The sequence below is a fragment of the Rattus norvegicus genome, unplaced genomic scaffold (assembly GCF_021556685.1).
Source record: "Rattus norvegicus strain SHRSP/BbbUtx unplaced genomic scaffold, alternate assembly SHRSP_T2T unassigned-0000188, whole genome shotgun sequence".
In the NCBI taxonomy this organism is placed as follows: domain Eukaryota; kingdom Metazoa; phylum Chordata; class Mammalia; order Rodentia; family Muridae; genus Rattus; species Rattus norvegicus.
The window spans coordinates 75,207-82,500 of NW_028238905.1; the positions used below are offsets into that span (position 1 = coordinate 75,207).

At 63.1% G+C, this 7,294-nt stretch overlaps 1 pseudogene; it reads left to right on the forward strand.

The window, feature by feature from the left end:
• Nucleotides 1-7,091: 7,091 nt before the first annotated feature.
• The window catches only part of LOC147997325 (18S ribosomal RNA), a pseudogene marked incomplete at its 3' end in the record, with an annotated part of 1,661 nt that continues 1,458 nt past the window's right edge, over nucleotides 7,092-7,294 (forward strand).

Consider the following 7,294-nt stretch of genomic DNA (forward strand, 5'->3'; position numbering starts at 1 on the left):
GATGGGAGACCTGTGGTCTAGAGCGTCCAGAGCTCTGGCCTCCATACTCTGGACTGCATTCTCTCTAGCAATCTTCCCAAAGTGGCTGTATTTAACCATGTTTTTATTTTTTAAATTGGCTCTCTCTCTCTCTCTGTCTCTCTGTCTCTCTGTCTCTGTCTCTCTCTCTTTCTCCCTCCCTCCCTCCCTCCCTCCCTCCCTCCCTCCCCCCACCACACACACAGAGGCACGTGTGAACAAGGGAATGCAAATGCACAAAATAAGTATGTTTTGATCAGAGTGAAAACAAATCACGGGAATTTTAACCATTCCACCATCATTCCACCATTCTTTTAATTTACTCTCTGTGTTTAGTCTTCCAAAGAGGGTGGCAGGTGTGTGGTTTGGTGAGTGCCGGCTGGCGGTGGCAGCGAGGAACAGAGAACAACAACAACCCCCCTCCCCCCCATCGGGATCGGTGGAGGGTTTTAAAAATGAGTGAGCCATTTAAAAATGGTGTGGAACTGAGGTCGCCGCCACCCTCCCCTCACGACGGAGTTTGGACGCTCCCTTTTCCTAACTGTGCCTGTTCCTTGCTAATTGTTAACCGATTCGAGAGTGCATGTCCTTTCACTTAGAGGTGGCCTGTTTTCACCGCTCCGTCCTACTTTCCTTTTCTGGGTGCCTGAGGGGGTTGGCCCCGAGTCCATCCCGCGTTCACTGTGTTCCGGCGGGACAACCGGGACCGTTTGTGCCATTCGGGAGAAGTGGTGGGTACCTGCCCCGTTGTGCGTGGGTGAGTGTCCCCCTGAGCTAGGGAGGTCACTCCGGAGAGACGGAATGAGTGTGTGTGGCGGCGGCGGCGCGTGACAGTCTGTATTGGTTTGCTTGATCGAGATCGCTGTCGGGCGACACCTAGTGGCGACAAGTTTCCGCAACGCTCCTGTCCCCCGGTTGGTGACAAAGGACGGGGAAGTGCCTGTGGTGAGCCGGCCAGGGTGAGAGGGTGACAGGCAAGCAGGCGGGTGCGCGACGGAGACGCCGTCCTGTCTGGGGACCATCTCTAGCTAGGAGGTTGTACCTGGAGAACTTCAGGGGAGGAGGGTGGCTGTACGACCTATTGGGACACAAGGAGGGGTTGGTGGCAGCTGGATGAGGTCGACCAGAAGGCTTGGGCCCCGTCCCGGATTTTTTTTTTTTTTTTCCAATTTTTTTTTTTTTAATTTTTTATTTTATTTTATTTTATTTTTTTTTTATTTCTTCCCTCCTCTCCGGTCCCAGCCAGCGGGACCATAGACACTTTTGAGGCCGAGAGGGTGCTGTGTCCCCGGCCTCCGAGCCGAGGTGGCCCGGCTAGGGGGCGCCACGGAGTTTTTTTTTTTTTTTTCTTTTCCAGGAGTCCCTTCGGTCCCAGCCAGCGGGACCATAGACACTTTTGAGGCCGAGAGGGTGCTGTGTCCCCGGCCTCCGAGCCGAGGTGGCCCGGCTAGGTGGCGCCACGGATTTTTTTCTTTTTCTTTTCCAGGAGTCCCTTCGGTCCCTGATAGCGGGAGCCTGGACCTCTGAGGCCGAGAGGGTGCTGTGTCCCCGGCCTCCGAGCCGAGGTGGCCCGGCTAGGGGGCGCCACGGAGTTTTTTTTTTTTTTTTTTTCTTTTCCAGGAGTCCCTTCGGTCCCAGCCAGCGGGACCATAGACACTTTTGAGGCCGAGAGGGTGCTGTGTCCCCGGCCTCCGAGCCGAGGTGGCCCGGCTAGGTGGCGCCACGGATTTTTTTTTTTTCTTTTCCAGGAGTCCCTTCGGTCCCTGATAGCGGGAGCCTGGACCTCTGAGGCCGAGAGGGTGCTGTGTCCCCGGCCTCCGAGCCGAGGTGGCCCGGCTAGGGGGCGCCACGGAGTTTTTTTTTTTTTTTTCTTTTCCAGGAGTCCCTTCGGTCCCTGATAGCGGGAGCCTGGACCTCTGAGGCCGAGAGGGTGCTGTGTCCCCGGCCTCCGAGCCGAGGTGGCCCGGCTAGGGGGCGCCACGGAGTTTTTTTTTTTTTTCTTTTTCTTTTCCAGGAGTCCCTTCGGTCCCTGATAGCGGGAGCCTGGACCTCTGAGGCCGAGAGGGTGCTGTGTCCCCGGCCTCCGAGCCGAGGTGGCCCGGCTAGGGGGCGCCACGGAGTTTTTTTTTTTTTTTCTTTTTCTTTTCCAGGAGTCCCTTCGGTCCCTGATAGCGGGAGCCTGGACCTCTGAGGCCGAGAGGGTGCTGTGTCCCCGGCCTCCGAGCCGAGGTGGCCCGGCTAGGGGGCGCCACGGAGTTTTTTTTTTTTTTTTTTTCTTTTCCAGGAGTCCCTTCGGTCCCAGCCAGCGGGACCATAGACACTTTTGAGGCCGAGAGGGTGCTGTGTCCCCGGCCTCCGAGCCGAGGTGGCCCGGCTAGGTGGCGCCACGGATTTTTTTTTTTTTCTTTTCCAGGAGTCCCTTCGGTCCCTGATAGCGGGAGCCTGGACCTCTGAGGCCGAGAGGGTGCTGTGTCCCCGGCCTCCGAGCCGAGGTGTCCCGGCTAGGGGGCGCCTCCGAGACTTTATTTTTTCCAGGATCCTCCCCGGTCCCTGCCAGCGGGAGCATGGACTTCTGAGGCCGAGGGGAAGCTGTGTTCCAGGCTATCTACCATGGCCTCCTCGGTCTGTGAGCACTCAGGGTTCTAAGGTCGACCAGTTGTTCCTTTGCGGTCCGGTTCTCTTTCTACATGGGGACCTCTTGGGGACACGTCACCGAACATGACTTCCAGACGTTCCGTGTGGCCTGTCATGTTTATCCCTGTGTCTTTTACACTTTTCATCTTTGCTATCTGTCCTTATTGTACCTGGAGATATATGCTGACACGCTGTCCTTTTGACTCTTTTTGTCATTAAAGGACGTTGGAAGAGGCTTGCACCAAGGCTGTTTGCTTGTCCAGCCCTAGCTCTTTTCTTCTGCGCATGGGCCTCTTCGATGCTTGAAGCTTAGCGTCCCCCCATGAGTACGCGCTTCCTGCTTTCCCGTGCTTGCTTGCCTGTGCTCTGTGGGGCAGCTTTATGACAACCGTCCCGCGTGTCAGGCGTTCCCGATTTCCCCGTGGTGGTTGTCGTCCGTTACCGGTAGGAGTCGTTGGTGCCGAGTGCGACTGGAAGGGTTTTCCCGTTTGGTGCTAGTGACCCCCTGGCGTGCTCCTCTGCGGCCGACCGGTTTTTTTATTTGTTTTTTTTTTTTTGTTTTTTGTTTTTTTTTTTTTTTGTTTTTTGGAAGGAGTTCCCGAACCTCCGCTGCTTGGTGGTGTGTCCCTTTCTTTCCTGCTGTGTGCCTCCCGAGTTGCACCTTTTCTCCTTCGAAGGGGATTTTATTTTTTTATTTTTATTTTTTATTTTTTATTTTTATTTTTTTTTGAAGGAGTTCCCGAACCTCCGCTGCCCGTTGAGTCCCGTTCTTCCACGCCACGTGCCTCCCGAGTGCAACGCTTCCTTTTTTTTCTCGCCCTCGAGAAGGGTAAATTTTTTTTTTTGTGTGTGTGGCAGTGTTAGCGACTTCTTCCCGTGCTCTCTCTCGCTCTTCTCGCTCGTATTCCCGTCCAGTGCGTTGTTAGAAAGCTCTCACGCCCGTTGTTCCCGATGCATGGCGTGTCTCGCTCCCGTTGGATCGATGTGGTGCTGCCGCGTTCTCTTCGGGCCGGGGCCTAAGCCGCGCCAGGCGAGGGACGGACATTCATGGCGAATGGTCATTCAGCGCGAATGGCGACCGCTCTTCTCGTTCTGCCAGCGGGCCCCTCGTCTCTCCTCCCCATTCCTTTGCAGGGTGGTGTGTGGAAGTCAGGGGTGCGGCTGTCCGGCACGAGCGCTGACCCGCGCACACTTGTTGCTGTGGTTCGCGGTGTCCCTGTGGACGTGTCGGGGGCGCTTGCCCCCACGCCGTTCACTGCTTCGCGGCCCTCTTCCCCCGTGCCGGGGGAAGGTGGTAGACCCGCTGCGGTGCATACCCTTCCCGAATGGTGTGTGCACGCGCCCTGCTTCGTGTGAGCCTTGCGGTGCTCCTGGAGCGTTCCGGGCTTTGACCACCAAGGTGCCCGCTTCTGAGTTGGCGGTGGCGCTTCCCGCTCCCCGGCGTGCCTCCTGTGCTCCATGGTGCTTGTGCCTTTACGCTTTCCCTTGTCCTAGTTGCCGGCTTTCTGCACGGTGACAGAAAGGGGGGGGGTCGAGGAGTTGAGTGTGCGGTTAAAAGGCTCCTTCCGTTGGGTGAGCGCCCACCCCGTGCCTATGTTTTTGGTGCCTTCACCCGCGGGCCCTGCGCGGTTAGGGTGGTGCTGAGCGATCGCGGCTGGCCCTTTTTAAAGACCGGACTCCCTCAAGTCAAGGCTCCTCCTTTGTGTGCGCCTTGAAGAGGCCTGGCTCTCGGCGGGGACCTGTCGCAGGTCCCCCCGGTCCGCGAATGCTCAAGAAGACCCCGGAGAAAGAGACCTTTGCCGATACCGCAGACCCCCCACCAGCTGGCGCGTGGTCCTTCCCGTTCTGTCCCGCGCCTGTTGCTCGTTTCCCGTTGCGTGCACGGAGCCCTTGGCTGCTCGTCGGTGTTGGGTTCGTCCCGCCCTCAGTGAGGAATTTGCCTTCTCTAGCTATCTTCGGAAAGGGCTTTACGATCTCCGAGGGGCTTCTCCCGGATGGTCCCCTCGGCTGCCCGCCCTGACCTCAGCCTTCTGCGCGCAGCGTTTGCTCTCTCGCCTACCGCGACCCGCGCCTCCCCGCTCCGAGTACGAGGAGGGATCACGCGGGACGGGGCTCTGTCGACCTGCCGCTGTGCGGAGCTTGTGGGGGAGATTGGGTTTCTGGTGGCAGGTGGCGGGGAAGGGCCGTGCACACGCCCGCGTGCGCGGTACCCCCCTCACCGCGAGGGGTCGTCGCGGGACGGGTGGGTTTGGAAGGGCGGCGGTGGGCTCCCGGTCCCACCCGCCTCCGTTTCCCCCCGTGCCCTCCGTCGCGTGTGCGTCCCTCCCACGCGCGTCCACGTCCCGGCCACTCTCGCGGCGAGGTCGTGTCGCGTGTGGTGCGTGCCGCGTGCTCTCGGGCGTCTGCGGTTGCCGCCTCGTCCCCCCCTTCCACGGCAGCGTTCCCACGGCCGGTGGAGATCGCGGGAGCCGTCCTACCCCCCCTTCCCCCTCCGCGGGGCTCTTGAGGGTCCGTGAACCGCGGGGTTGGCCTCGCTCTCGGGGGCGGACTTCTTATTTGGGGGAACCGGCGGTCGGCCGCGTCCGGCGCGTCGTCGGACGTTGGGACCCGCTGCCACGCGGGGGTCTTCGTCGGTTGGCGTCGGCGTCTGCCTCGGTTCTCTCTCGCGTCGGCTGGCGTCTCCTCGGGCTCCCGGGGGTTGTCCGTTGGTTTCGGGTCGGCTCGGTGCCGCGGGCGTGGCGGGACTGCTCCGGGTTGGGTGCAGTGTGATTCCCGCCGGCTTGGCTCGCGTGCCCGGTCGCCGCCCGAGCGGCCTCCCGGTCCCTTGTGAGGCGTCTCCCGCGGGGGGTGCCGCTGCGGCCCGCCCTGCCGTCGACGGTCCTCGTTCTGTCGGTTCGCTCCCCCTCCCCGCCCGCCGGCGTTCCTTTCTCTCTCGCTCCTCGTCTGGCCGACCCGCGGCCGTGCTGCCGGGCCCCTCCTCACGGGGGGGCAGCCGGGCGCGCACGGGTCCCGGGGCGGTCGCGGGGTGCCTGGGGGGAAGGGCCGCCCGGCGGGCGGGAGGAAGTTGCGGTTTGAAGGGCGTCCCGGCCGCCGCGGCCGTGGCGGCGCGTCTCGCCTGGTCTCTTGGAGGCGTGTGCGGGGGGAAAGACGCCCCGCGAGGCGTAGAGGAGAAAGAGGCTTTAGTGGCTGTCGCCCACGCCGGTCCGTGGGGCCTGTTGGCTGAGGGTGCGTCTGCGCGGGGGCCCGTCCGGCCCCGCCGTCCTCTGGGAAGGCGTGCGTCGGGGGAAAGCTGCCGGGGTGCCAAGGTGGGCGCCTGGGCGTTGAGTCGAACCCGTGTGCGCGTCCCGGTGTGGCGGTGGGGGCTCCGGTCGGTGTCTCTCCCCCTCGCTGCCCCGAGGCCCGGCCTCCCTTCCGACGCGGGCTCGGCCCCCCTCTCTCCCCCCTCGCGGGGTCAGAGTCGCTCGTCGACCTCCTCCCCTCCTCCTCCACCTGTCCGCGCGAGGGCGTTGCCGCCGCGTGTCAGGCGTTGGGCCCGTCCTCATCCTCCGCTTCTCGCCCGGGGTCGGCCGCCGTCCGGTCTCCCGCCGCTCCCCGTTGGCGTGGTCTCCCTCCCGCCGGTTCACGGTCCTCCGACCCCGCCCGAGGGGGTCGGGGGTGGTTTCCCCGTCTCCCCGGCGTTGCGCCTCGCTTGCCCGTGTGCTTTGGGGGTGGGCCCGCTGCGGCCCCCGCCCGCCCGTGAGCCCCGGCCGCATCCGCCGGCGCGGCCGCGCCCGGTATGGTCCGCGGCGTGGGCCTCGTGTTGGGAGCGTGTCGTCCTCGCGGCGTCTCGGTACGGGTGTGTCGCTGGGTTCCGACGGGTGGCCTTCCCGGTTCTGCCCCCGCCGTCCCCCGCCCGTCCGTCCCGCGCCCCTCTTCCCGCTCTGAGGGGGGTTCGGTCGTTCCCGCGGGTCGACCGTCGCCGGTCGCTTCTCTCTCCGCCTCCCTCAGCGCTCGTCCTCCCGCTCGCCCCGCGCCCGGTACGGCCGGCGCGTCCCGGCTCTTCCCGATGCCGCGGCGGGGGAGTAGGGGAGGTGGGGGCGGGCAGGGAAAGGAGGAAGGGGAAAAAGGGGTTTGCCGTGGTGGCGGTGGTGTCGGGGGAGGAAGCGGCGCGTCGGTCGTGGGACCGGCGCGGCGGTCGCGGTGCTCTCTCGTGCGACGGGGTGCCTCTGCGCGCGCGCGGACGGGTGTCGGACCCCTCGTTCGGGGGGGTTCCCGGCCGCTCTCGCCTCCCGTTCGCGCGTCCCGCTCGTCCCCGTTCGCCCTCGCCTCCCGCCCGTGCACCGCCCGCTCCGTTCCCCGGGGGCCCGCCGCTCACCCGCGCCCCTACCCTCCCTCCCTCTCGCTCGCTCTCTCTCTCTCTCTCCCGCCTCCCGCCGCGTCTCGGCTTCGCTCGCGCTCCTTACCTGGTTGATCCTGCCAGTAGCATATGCTTGTCTCAAAGATTAAGCCATGCATGTCTAAGTACGCACGGCCGGTACAGTGAAACTGCGAATGGCTCATTAAATCAGTTATGGTTCCTTTGGTCGCTCGCTCCTCTCCTACTTGGATAACTGTGGTAATTCTAGAGCTAATACATGCCGACGGGCGCTGACCCCCCTTCCCG